Source organism: Equus asinus, chromosome 25, assembly GCF_041296235.1.
Source record: "Equus asinus isolate D_3611 breed Donkey chromosome 25, EquAss-T2T_v2, whole genome shotgun sequence".
NCBI lineage: Eukaryota > Metazoa > Chordata > Mammalia > Perissodactyla > Equidae > Equus > Equus asinus.
In genome coordinates this window covers 12,264,915-12,277,833 of record NC_091814.1, presented here as the reverse complement: position 1 = coordinate 12,277,833, position 12,919 = coordinate 12,264,915, and the positions used below count along the sequence as shown (strand labels likewise).

The 12,919-nt window shown below is 49.4% G+C and overlaps 3 non-coding genes across 3 annotated transcripts; 1 reads left to right on the top strand and 2 right to left on the bottom strand.

Annotated features, from left to right (window-relative positions):
• Positions 1-274: 274 nt before the first annotated feature.
• Positions 275-345, bottom strand: TRNAG-CCC (transfer RNA glycine (anticodon CCC)). The gene has a single exon. It is a non-coding gene; the product is annotated as a tRNA-Gly (tRNA).
• Positions 346-6,582: 6,237 nt separating this feature from the next.
• TRNAE-UUC (transfer RNA glutamic acid (anticodon UUC)) lies at positions 6,583-6,654 on the bottom strand. Its single transcript has one exon. It is a non-coding gene; the product is annotated as a tRNA-Glu (tRNA).
• Positions 6,655-11,220: 4,566 nt separating this feature from the next.
• TRNAN-GUU (transfer RNA asparagine (anticodon GUU)) lies at positions 11,221-11,294 on the top strand. Its single transcript has one exon. It is a non-coding gene; the product is annotated as a tRNA-Asn (tRNA).
• Positions 11,295-12,919: the final 1,625 nt, after the last annotated feature.

Genomic DNA, 12,919 nt, shown 5'->3' with positions numbered 1-12,919 from the left:
GAAAGGCACGAAGTCGCGAGCGAGGTGGTTACTACGCTGCACGCCAAATGCTGCTCCGTATTCGCGAGCGCGTCGCGGCCCCAGGGCTCTGCCAAGTCCCCGTTTTAGACAGACTCCTTACCGTGCTCTGCTGAGAATTGCCCTGTGGATTTTAGTTCTCATTTTCCAACTCCTGGCGGCCAGAACCAGGAAATGACCAGACTCGCCCGTGCTACAGGCAAGCAAGGAGGAGGCATGTGAAAGGACGGGGTGGGTAAAAGGAGAGTGGGCATAATGCATTGGCCGGGAATCGAACCCGGGTCACCCGCGTGGGAGGCGAGAATTCTACCACTGAACCACCAATGCTTCCCGTTAACATGACCCTGATGGGTCTCTAGAAAGAATCTTGACAGCGGCCGAAGGATGGGAGGTGGGGGAACCAAAAAGTTCCCGGAGAGGGGGCTGGCCCCGTGGCCGAGTGGTTAAGTTCGCGCGCTCCGCTGCAGGCGGCCCAGTGTTTCGCTGGGCGCGGACATGGCACTGCTCATCAAACCACGCTGAGGCAGCGTCCCACATGCCACAACTAGAAGGACCCACAACGAAGAATATACAACTATGTACTGGGGGGCTTTGGGGAGAAAAACAAACAAACAAAAAATCTTTAAAAAAACAAAAACAAAAAGTTCCCGGAGAGGCTCACACAGTTGTCTTTGGACAGAGCTCACAGACAGAAAGGCACTGGAAGCCAAGGCTTGCGGAAGAGGCTTACTCCTGTCAGGCAACAGCATAAAGGGGGGACATTCAAATTAAAGCATCAAAGTATCTGTTTGGTCTGCTCACACCACAACTCTGAAAAAGACTCTTTTCCAGCTGTATAACAGAAAAACATTGGAAATTCATCCAGATCCCTTGTTTAGGATCCTGAACCGCTGACTGTCAACCTCACACTGTTGCCTTAGAGGGTCTGAGGGAGTAACCTAACTCGCTAGGTTAGGGGAGAAAAACTCTAATCCAGGGAGGAAATAAGGAGCAGAAGCAGAATTAGATTGGAGTTAGAAGACAGAAAGGGCCAGAATCAAATAGGGATAATGAAGAAACACATTTTGGTCAATGGGATTAGTTCTTTGTAACTGTTTTTTTGTACAAGAATAATGAGCCAGACTCATAATCATTATATCAGCAGCACGTGGCTGCTTGGTAAGGTGTTCAAAGCATTTGGATGGATATATGATATATCATAATCATTAAAAGATTAATTAATATTAAGTTTGCAGTCAATGTTAATTGTTTGGGAGACTCTAATCTCCTAAATTGGACTCCCTGTTGCGCTGAGGTTTAGCATTTGTGACTCTGAGATGCACATGAGGCACAGGCTACAGTGAATGGGTTGTCTAAGGAGCAGACCAAGTTTCCGAAAAATGTTAATGGTTGAAATGTTAACATATTGGTCCTTGGATGAAATTGAAATATATAGAGAGGTTTCTCTCCCCGATTATTCCTGGGGAAATTAAACTGAAGAAAGGAACCTGGAGAGCTCCCCTACATGTTGAGACCAGGAATCATTATGACTTTTTGAAGACAGCAGCTGCAGACCTGCAATCATTGTTCTCTTGCTGAGAAGCTGAGCTGGGTGGAGGCTGAGTCACAAACCTGGGCTCAACAAGGAAAATGACTGTCATTTTGACCTTGAAGAGCTTTGGCTCTATCTGTCCTCTGCCCAACACCCAAGACACACATCAGTTCTGGTCAACATGCTTTCAGTTACCACCTCCATCAACCAGATCTACATCGATTCCCACGTCTCTCTCTAAACTACAAACCTGCACTGCCATCTTGCAACGCCTGATTCACAAGTCAATGCCTCGTACGCGTCTCAGAGTCACAAATGCTAAAACTCAGTGCACCAGTGAGTTCCCGTCAGCATCACACATCACGCGATACTCTGTGATCAGACCCAGGCACAGTGTCTCCCAAACTCTAGTGCACTCTCCCAAGCATTTCAATCAATCACCAACACAACACCCTAATCTTTTCCTACCCCTGCCTGGTATGCGTACCCTCACCACCAACCACCCTGTCACCCGAACCACATCTTGCTACCCTTTTTGGATATACTCTCATCTTCCCAGCACAGAAATTTATGTCTGTCGTAATCAGTAGATAGTGCTTAACTTTATCGGCTGCACCACTGCCTTACTGCCACTTTATGACTGCACTCTTCCATCCGTCAACTCTTACCCCCATTAATACAACTGGATAAAAAGCCAGCCTCCCTACAGCCAGTCTGGTCTACTCCAATCCATTTGCCACATTGCATCCTGAGTGATCCTTCCACAGCCTACATCTGGACATATCTGTAGCCTAACACCGCCTAGTGTCCCCAGATTCCTTCACTAAAATGTTGTAATACCTTTACGACATAAACTCTGGCTCCCCTCATCCTCATCATCTGAATGTCTCTTGCCAGTTCTCAAGTCCAGCAACAGTGAAGTACTGGACACATCAGGAACTCTCTCACTTTCAGGCACTTGCTTCTCTCTACAGGGGATGGTCTCTCACAACTTCCTCGTCCTTCTTCAACATCATTCTCATCCTTCAGGCCTCAGTTCAGAAGTCTTTTCCTCTGGAAAGACTCTCCTGACTGAATTTAGTGTGCAGAGTGTCCACTTTTGTTTTGGTGTGAATTGTGCTCTAACAAAGTCACATTTTAATTGATTCTGTCTTCCAAAGACATATTCTCGTATGAAAAAGATTCATAGTTCCTGGGAAACCAAGTTTGTGTATAAAAATAAAAAAATTCTCAAGCGGTAGCACAGTGCCGAGCATACTCAATAGTCTCAGGCTGTTAAACAATGAGAGAGAGAGAGAATCAGATAAGGAAACTTTCTCTCTCCCAAACACACACACACAGTCACAGATAGACAAACGAGAAAATAAACTTAGCAAGATAGGCAGCAGAATGGTTAATCCACAAAGTAGAGCGACTCCAGCAGAGCAATCGGAAAGGGTAGAGGATACAGTGATCAAGAATAAAGTTTTGCTTGAGTGTAAGGTAGTAAAAGGATCTTGGGTGGAGCTTCACAGTTGAAAAAAAAGCCAAGAGCCAGAAAGGAGAGGGGAAGGGTATGGTGTGGTGTGGTGAAGGGAATAAATCTTGCAGAGAAAGTTATACTCAGACTCTTGTGTGGGTCTCTGTAAGACACCAGAGTTTGACAGCTGATCATGTTGACCCTTGGGCTTTTCTAGGGACTCAAAAGAGGCACCGGAGGAGGGAGGCTCTGGGGCCCTGGGGCGATTGTGCACGGGTTACTGCTTGGCCTGTACCAGGCTAATCGTGAACAAAAGAATCAAAGAGTGAAAATATGAACATCAGACAAAAGCAAAGGGGGAAAAAAAAAAAAAAGCCTTACATTGGCTAGAAGAGTAACCTTCTAGCATCTACCTGGAATCCAGTCAAATTCTTTTCCCCTGGCATGGCCTCCTCAAGTGGCCAAGGAGGGTGTAGGGAAGGGAAGAAATCTGAGAGTGAAATTTTCACTTGTTCCCCCTTTGGTGGGAACGCAAGAGTTTAAAAGCAGAACCGTTTGATCCTTGGCCTTTTCCAAGGACTCCAAAGAGGCACAGGAGGGGAGAAGCTCAGTTATCACCCAGATCTTCTGGAGTAACTCAGGCACATCCCCAAACGGGTGCCTCCCCAACAGTCCCTGGGTCCCGACTGCCTGATCAGGGAAAGAGCTGATTGATGTTTGTCTCAAGGTTGAGAGGAAAGGGTCTGGGAGGCACCAAGCAATGGGAGGGCAAAGAGAATCCATCATCAGCGAGGAAATTTGATTTGAATTTGAATTCTAGTATTATGATTTGAATGCCAGAGGTTTATGATATTGCCTGATCTAAGTCTCCTAGGCAAGCCTGTGCTCTGGTGTCTTTTCTGTTTGTTCTGCATGTCTACCAAAGAGGACTGTATGAACTTCTTTCTAGAACCGTGTTTTCAAAGTCCTTCCTGAGACTACCTGATGAGACCAACTGTAATGGGGAGGGGCAGGGCTTCGGTGGTTCAACGGCAGAATTCTCGCCTCGCCTCCCCTGTGGGAGACCTGGGTTTAATTCCCAGCCAGTGCATACCTTTCTCTGCTGGGTTCTCTTTTGCACAGGCACGAGGGGTGGTTTCTGGCCCCTGGGAGTGGTGGCGGTGGTAAAGGGAGGAAAAAGACAACTGTACCCCTTGAGTTAATTCCGGGGCAGAAGACATTAAGGAAGTGGTCTACACAGGGATTCTGCAGCGCTCCCAGGCCCTGAAATGATCACCCATGCTTTAGTGCTTGTCCTGCAGAGCAGCCACCACCTGGCCAGAGCACGTCTTTGAAGCCACAGGTGGGTCTGGTGGGTCTCTGCAGTTTGGAATTCTTGAAACCAAAACCATTGTTACTGTTATCTTTTGTCCTATTCCATCCTTTGGCTACATGGCACTGAGGAGCAGGGATCAAGAAAGAGGTCACTGAAGGACAGAAGCTGCGCTGGGAGAAGCATTAGGGGCCCAGGGCAGGGGGACGCTTGTGGGGAGGAATTCCTGTGGAGATGAGGGGAGTTGGGTAGTGGGGCCTCTCACCCTCCTGTGGACGTAGGCCCTAGTTTGCCGGTCTTGGTAAAATTAAGGACAAGGATGAGCCCCGAGTGGAGAGTCCAAAAATCATTTTTATCATGCTTTTTTGTTTTAGACTCCACCGGTCAAATATCCGGTCAGGAGATCTTTGTTTTTGTACTAATTAATACGCTTTACGTTTAGAACCATTTTAGGGTTACCAAAAAAATTGAGCAGATAGCAAAGAGAGTTCTCATATTCACTCCTTCCCTGCTCACGGCTTCCCCTATTATTAACATCTTGCATTTATGTGATACATTTGTTACAATGAGTGAACCAATATTGGTACATTATCATTAACAAAAGTTCATAGCTTACATTAAGGTCCACTCTCTTTTACAGTTCTGTGAGTTTTGGCAAATCGGTGATACCACATGTCCACCATTACCGTGTCATACAGATTACTTTTGACGCCGTAAAAAAATCCCCTGTACTCCACCTAATCATTTTCTCACCTTCCCTTCCAAGTCTGGGCAACCACTGATCTTTTTTTACCTTTGTCTTTTCAACAATATCATATAGTTGGAATCATGCAGTGTGTGGTCTTTTCAGACCGGCATCTTTCACTTGGCAATATGAACATAAGATTCTCTCATGCCTTTTTGTGGTAGTCCATTCCTTGTTATTGCTTAAAATGATTCCATGGTTTGTTCAATCCATTCACCTATTGAAGGATGTCTTGGTTGCTTCCAGGTTGGGCCAATTATGAATAAAGCTGTTATAAATGTTTGTGTGCGAATTTCTGTATGGATATAAAGTTTCAACATTTTTCAGTAAATACCTACAATCACGATGCTGGATCATACGGTAAGACTATGTTCAGCCAGACTCTCTCCCCAAGTGGCTGTACCATTTTGCATTCCCCCGAGCAACAAATGATGGTTTCCATTGCTCCACAATTCACCAGCATTTGATATTGTTAGTTTTTGGGATTTAACCATTCTAACCATTTGGTGTGTAGTGGTAGCCCATTGTTGTTTCAACTTGCAATCCCCTAGTGACATATGATGTTGAGCATCTTTTCATATACTGGATTGCCATCTGTTCATCTGTATGATCTGTCTGTCTTCTTTGGTGAGGTGTCCGTTCAATATTTTGCCCATTTTCAAATGGGTTTTAAAATTTTTCTTGTTGAGTTTTAGAGTTCCTTGCATGTTTTGGATACAAGTCCTTAATCAGATATGTTTTGCAAATATTTTCTCTCAGTCTGTGGCTTGTCTTTTCACAGGCCTTCAGAGGGAGGGTGGAAGGGAAAGTGGAAAACGCTCTCAGAGCCTGGTGGAGCCTACACAGTTTACATGCTACAGCCGTTGTAGAAATAGCCGTGGGATTTGACTGTGGTACCATCGTTTTGATATTTCTGGTGCTGATTTTTACTCCTGCCTTCCTCTCATAGCAGCAGTTAAGAGTTTGCCATTTTGTGCGTACTTCACGTGCTGCCTTTGTGGGGTCAGTCAACGTCAGCTCCCTAGCCGCTTAATCCGCAAACGGGACAGGCCTCAAGGACCTGACCCCACCGCTCACCTTCCGCTCAACCCCCGCGGGCATCGCCTCCGGGCCCCTCTTTCGTCCGAAGGCCTTGGAAGCGTTCTATCTGCGAAGTGGGCTGGGGAGGCCCGGCCGACCGGCCCGTTTGCAGGGCCCGCACCAACAGGCCGCCTGGGCTTGGCCTCGTCTCGGTCACAGAGAGCTGAGCCAGGTCCGAGCCGCCTCGGGTGCAGCCCCACAGGGCTTTGAAGGTCTGCAGGGCTGTGTAAACCTGAGCAAGATGCTTCGCAGCCCCGTGAAGGCGCTTCTGCCGGTGGCTGACGTGGAGACAAGCAAGAGCGGTGTGCCCTGAGAAGGGGCCCGCCCTTGTTTCCCTTCCTCTGCGGGAGTTGAAGACTCGGTGCGAGGAGCAGAGGGCACGAGCCCTCAGCAGAGGAAAGGAAGGCTCGTGTGTGCGGGCAGAGGGTGCAAAAGGATTCCCTGACCGGGAATCGAACCCGGGCCGCGGCGGTGAAAGCGCCGAATCCTAGCCACTAGACCACCAGGGAAGTGGAAGTTGGTGATGCTCTTCCTTGCTTCCGCCCAGAGGGACGTTTGCTCTGCGCTCCGGGAGGCCTTGGGCTCTGGGAGCCAGTCACACGTCTTAAACCAGGAATCCTTTCGTAAAGCCCTTCCCTCCCTGCTTTCTCCGGAAAAGGGAGCCCGAAGCCGACGCACCGAGCGCCCCCGAGGCCCGCCAGGGCCACCCGTGCCAGAGCAAGTCGCCTCGTCGCGGCGGCACCTCTGAACTGCCCTGGAGACGCGCCTCTGCGAGGCGCCCACGTGAGGAGAGAAGGACGCGGGGGCCGGGGAGTGGCCGAGGTTGGCGGGAGGAGGGGGAGGGGAGGCGTCCAGGGTGAGAAGGGGCCGCACACCTAGACCTGAGTCCTTGGCATCTCCAACCTCCCAAAGGACTCAGGTGCATGCAGGAACGGAGACAGACGGTGGAGGGGAAAGGCTTTCAAGCAAATCTCCTTTCCAGGCGGCCCCGAAGTGGATGCCGGATCTTCCCGCGACGACCCGCTGCACCTGCAGTTTTCCCGCCTTAGTCGATGCCAGCTCCATCCTTCCATATGCTCAGACCGAAAGACTCGGCGTTCTCTCCGTCGCCGGAGTTTTCCTCAGACCCCACATCCAATTAGTCAGGAATTCGTGTTTTCTCGTCTGTCAGGCGTGTGGGACACTGATCCACACCGGGTTTTCTCAGCCTCGGCCGGGTTGACAGTCAGGATCGGCTCTTTTTTTGTGGGGGTAGGGCTTCCCCGTGCATTGCAGGATGTTTAGTGACCTCCCTGGCCTTTGATGATTTGATGGCAGAGGAAAACCCTCCCACCCGCCTCCCCCCAGGCGTGACAATCAAAAGTATCTCCAGACAAGGCCTGGGGTCACTCTAGGGGGCTGGGGCCTGTGGACCGGGGACCCAAATCGCCCCGGATTGAGAACCAGCGATGGGCACAGTCCCTCCTGTTCCTGGTCTCTGAACTTGTCCAGACGACTCTCCTGATCAGGGTGCGGGGTCAATTCAACTCTCCGCCCCGCCCCCGGCCACCCCCCCCCCCGCCCCCCACTCCGGGCCCAAGTGGACGTTAGGAATTGAGACTTTCACGTCGAGATTATGGGTCTTTTTGCCATTAGGACTTTTCTTTGGCTCTGTCCTCGAAATCAGCCTCTTTCGAGCCTGCCCACGAGGGCCAGCCAGGCAGGGGGGTGGTTCCGCTCTGTGAGGTTCCTCTTGCCCCTTCTGGAACTTCACAGCTCTTGGGGTTCAACCTGCAGAGAAGCTTTAGGGGCCACTTTACTCGACTTCCCTCGGCATCCCCGAGGAGTAGGTGAGCGGGGCAGGTGAAAGAATGAGCTTTGACTGTGGCGCCGGACCCGCGGTGCCCGACCCGCGGTGCCCGACCTCCACAGCCAGCACACGGTTTTCTAGGCTCCCCCTGGTCCCGCCCGCGGGGAGTTACGTCCTGGGAGACAAACAGGCCGAGAGGGACACCTTGGGGAAACCGGCTGGCCGCTTCAGTTCCGTAGAGGGAGCCAGAAAGGGTCCTCACAGGAGAGAAAGGCCGTGGGTCCTCCCTTACTGGGCAGGTGGAAGAGAGACTAAAGGGAAGAGGAGAAAAATCCTATGAGGTTTCGGGATCTACAGTTAGCGTGAAGTCGACCTCCTCTGGCACAGCGGTCTCCCGTGACTGGTGAAGGTGAGTAGAGTCCCGTCTGAAGTTTGCCAAAGTCGTCAAAGCAGAGGGCCATGGCCCTGGGTACCAGTGAATAGGCCATCCCTGGTCCGCCCACTTGGTAGTACCTGAACTTCCCTACCCAAGGTTTCTGTGGATGCAACTGAATACGTTTTATTTTCCCCATCGCTCTCCTTAGAAGAAGGGATCGATCTGATGGGAAGCATGTGCAACAACCTACAGTAAGGAAAGCAACTATTGTTGAGAGTGTCACATTCCTCTCACACCCCCTTAATTTAAATGGCACTTCCCAAGGTAGAGTCCCCAAGTTGGGCCCATTCTAAGTTTAATGCACAGTTGGTGGAACCTAAGAGAAGACTAGAAGGTCCACGGGTGAATATTTGAAGCACGGTAGGAGGGATTTTTGTGTAAGCATTCATTCCAAACTCACAAAACAAACATATCGAGCTCACCCATGCCTTTTCTACAAAGATGGGGAAGAAGAATTATACATAAACAAATGGAAAACATCATAGAATGGCCCCAAGTGTCTGCTGCTTCCACGGAAGATCTTCTTCCCTGGATACGCTCTTCGGTGGCTTCTCTTTCTCTAAAATATGATATCCAGTGCCAGACGCTAAAATCAGTTTTCTGGTTCCAGCCTGTTTTTTCACCCTCTCTGTATCTCTGCCTCTTCCTCCTCTTCTTTCTTATGCAGAAAAAGTCGGCTCTCCCTCAGCCTCCAATGTGCAACAGGGCGCCCAAAGATCAGCTTAGCAGATTAGGGACCCTCTGTGGGACTCTGTGTCAAAAACAGTATGAAGTGGAGTTCTCTTGTTGGCCCAATCTGGCAGATGAAAATGTTGAGGCCCTGCCCAAAGTTTAGAACTAGCAGAAGTAAAACCACTGGATCACTGAAGTAGTCATAAGTAAAAGTTTGTTGTGCACAAAAAGACAGTGTGGGAACTGGGAGCACTCAAACCAAATATAGAAAGAGGCCCAGAGGTATAGGGTCATAAAGCAGCTCATAGAGTGAGGAGGCAGTGGCTGATCATTCTTCCCAGGGATGGGCCATAACCTCAGACTTTTACCGGCGATAGGGAATTGGTTAAAGTGGTTACCTCATATCAATTTTAGGGAACGGTTTAAGTTTTGGTTATGATTTTCAGAGACATTAATAAGAAGTGGCCCTAGTGAAGTTCCACTGGTTTTGCAAAATAGGCGACATTAGCTTTTGCCTGTATGACTACACGGGTTTGTCTGCTCAGGGAATTTTCAAGTCTGATCTCCATCTGTGTTTGATTTTAACAACTCCCCCATCTTGGTCATGTTCTCAGCCTGCTCCACCAGCGCAGTGTTACTCTCAGTTACCACTGTCGATGTAGTCAGACCAAAGAATCACATATTCGCTGTCTCTGTTAGTTGAGTCGTCAGGGCAGAGGGGCCTGTGGTCACCATCATCATCACGTATGTGGTGGTTGTTGAGTTCCTCCAGTTGTCTGAGCCTGATGGATACCACTGAGTGTATGAGTGGCTGCCCACAGGCATTTAAAATCCTTGAGTGTATACAACGCACCACAGAGGTATTAACCAGGGCCCTAAGGAGAACAATAGCCAAAGATTGAAAACGTCCCCGGAGCACAGATTCCCAGGAGCCAAGGTTTAACCAGCTAAGCAGGTCTACAGAAGAGGTATCACTTATCTGATGAACAATTTTATCTGGTCTTTAAGACCCTGTAGATTTTGAGTAACACAGAAACAGTATTTTTCATCAGTTGTGCCACTGAGCCTCCTGCTGAGCATTTAGAGCATCAAGGACGCTCCTCTTTCGGAGTACCACTGAAGATAAACCATTTACTTCAGTTTACTTCCTCTCAGCCACGGGAACAGAGAATGTCCCCACCCCCAGGTTAGCACACTGTGTGGTTTCTCTCCCTTCTCCTGACCGCCTCGCGCCCGGTGGCCGGCCGAAAGAGCTGCTCCCTGGCCCCCAGGCAAGGGGCGCAGCCCCGTGCGGGATTCAACACAAAGTAAAAGCGAAACGCCAGGCAAAGCAGACCACAGTGCCGTGACTCGGATTCGAACCGAGGTTGCTGCGGCCACAACGCAGAGTACTAACCACTATACGATCAGGGCGCGCCGCAGAACCAGCAGCAATCACGGTCCTTGCGTCTGTGAATTTCGATGTAACATCATTCCAATGACTCCGCTGCTTTGTTCTTGTACAACTAACCGCAGGCGCTCCTGTTCTTCTCTGTCGTGCCCGCTCTCCATTTTCCCCTCCCTTCCTTCCTCTCCATTCCGGTACATGACTTGAAAAAAGCAACGTAACAACTCTCACCTCCCCAAATCAGGCCCGCGTCTCTGCCCAGGCCTCCTGGGAAGTCTCCTGGTCCTCCGCCCACGCCTCCCCCACTTCTTTCCCGCCTCTTCGCCTTTGCCCCTTTCGACCACCCCCACTCCGTCCTCCCGGCTCCCCACCCCCACGTCCCCCACCGCAGCGGAGCCGAGTGGAGTGAGGGGAGCGCCGGCGGCCCAGATGGTCGGGTGCAGGCGGAGCAAACGGGACGAGCCGTCTGTCACCGGAGCCCACCGGGCGTTCAGCTTCCCTTGGGCCCCACTCGGCCCAGGCCCGGGGGGTCGCGGCCCCAGGTGTCTCCCTGGTGCTGGCAACTGAGGCGGGTGTGGAGCAAGGCGGGGCGAGGCCGCTCGGCTGCCCTTCTGCCTCCGGAATCACCCACCGCACGGGTCTCAAAGGCGATCAACACGCTGCGCCGACTCCGCCTGTCGGGTTTTCCGAGGCTCTGGAGCCGGCACTGCTGTCCTGCAAGGGCGGGTGGCTCCGCCTGGCGTTGAATCAGTGACTACTCCCTGAAGGGGGCGGGGGTAGAGCCTCTGCGTGTCTCTGTGGCGCAATCGGTTAGCGCGTTCGGCTGTTAACCGAAAGGTTGGTGGTTCAAACCCACCCAGGGACGATTCGCACCTTTTTAGGTTCTAGAGAAGTGTTTGTAGTTGTCTCTACTCTGCCCATCCTCTGGGGGGAAAGGCGGAGAGAGGCTTCCTCCGCCGGTACCCTCCTCTTCTCTGTGTAGAGTGCATAAAATGGGGACCTAAGTCAACATCATAAGGTCATCACAGATCCTCACAGAAGAGCTGAGGAGGAAAACAGGTCTCCGGGAGTACGGAAATCCCTGAGAGAGTACACACATCGTCGTGACTCGAAGTTCTTTTTCACAATGGAGTTTCTTCCATCATTGGTTGGGACTAGTATTTACTTAACCCTTTCCATATGCTTTTTAAGTTGTTAGTTCTATGATTTTATGATTACAAATAATGCTGTAGTCATCATTCTTGTACACATATCTTTGGCCACTTGCCCCAGTATTTCTATAGGGTAGAGTCCTGGAAGAGCAATTGCTCTGTCATAGTGTTTACACGGCTTCCGTATGGTTCCATTTCTCTCCTTTGTTGGCTTATTCGCTATGACTCTTCGTCATTTCAGCGGCTGCTTTAGGATTTACAGCACACATCTGCAACTTACCACAGTCTGCCTTCAAGTGGTATCATACCTCTTCACATTTCTCCCCTGCCCGCCTGTATGACATGGTTGTCCTGCACTGCACTTTACACATGGTATAAACCCCACAATCCATCGTTACTACTTTTGTTTAATCTGTCCCATGTTTTGAGAGAGGTTTAAATACTAAGAAAAATCTTAAACATTTTCCTGTGCAGATACCATTTCTGTTGTCCGTCATCCCTTCGTGTACATGCAGATTTCCATGTGGCATCAGCGTCCTCCTTCCTGGAGGACTCCTTCAACGTTTCCTGTAGTGTGGATCTGCTAGCAATGAATTCTTTCAGCCTTTGTATGTCTGTAAATGTCATTAGTCACCTTCATTTTTGAAAGACTTTTTGGGGGAGGAAGCATACAATTCCATGTTGCCTTTTTTCCCCTCAGTCGTTTGTAGATATTGCTCCACTGTCTTCTCACTTGTACTGCTTCTGATGAGAAATCTGGTATCATCTTTATTTTTGTTTTCTGTATGTACCATGTCATTTTGCCATGGCTGCTTTGGAGAGTTTTTCGTTTTCAATGGATTCGAGCGATTGAATTATAATGTGACTGGACGCACTTTTCTTCATGTTTCTTGTGCTCATTCATTGTGTTCATTGTGATCCACTGTGTGGATCAGTGGGTTTATAATTTGTATTATAACTGGAAATCTTTCTGCCATCGTTTCTTCTAAAATTATTTCTTCATCCCCAGTCTTTCCCCGGACTCAATTACTCGTATATTAGGCCTTTGAAAGTTGCCCTAGCATTCACTGATAGATGTGTATTAGAAAAAATTTTTTTGACTGAGTTTCATTTTGTACATTTTCAATTGTTCTTGGCTTTGTGTCCCCTGATCCTTTTCTTCTGCAATGTCTAACTGCTGTTGATTCCATCTGGTGAGCCTGTTATCTCAGGTGTTACAGTTTCCATCTCTAAAGTTTGATTCTGTCCATTTGTATATGCTCCACGTTTCTACTTAACTCCATGGACGTATGTGACACAGTCAGAATAACTGTTTTAAAGTCTTCTCTGTTAATTTTAA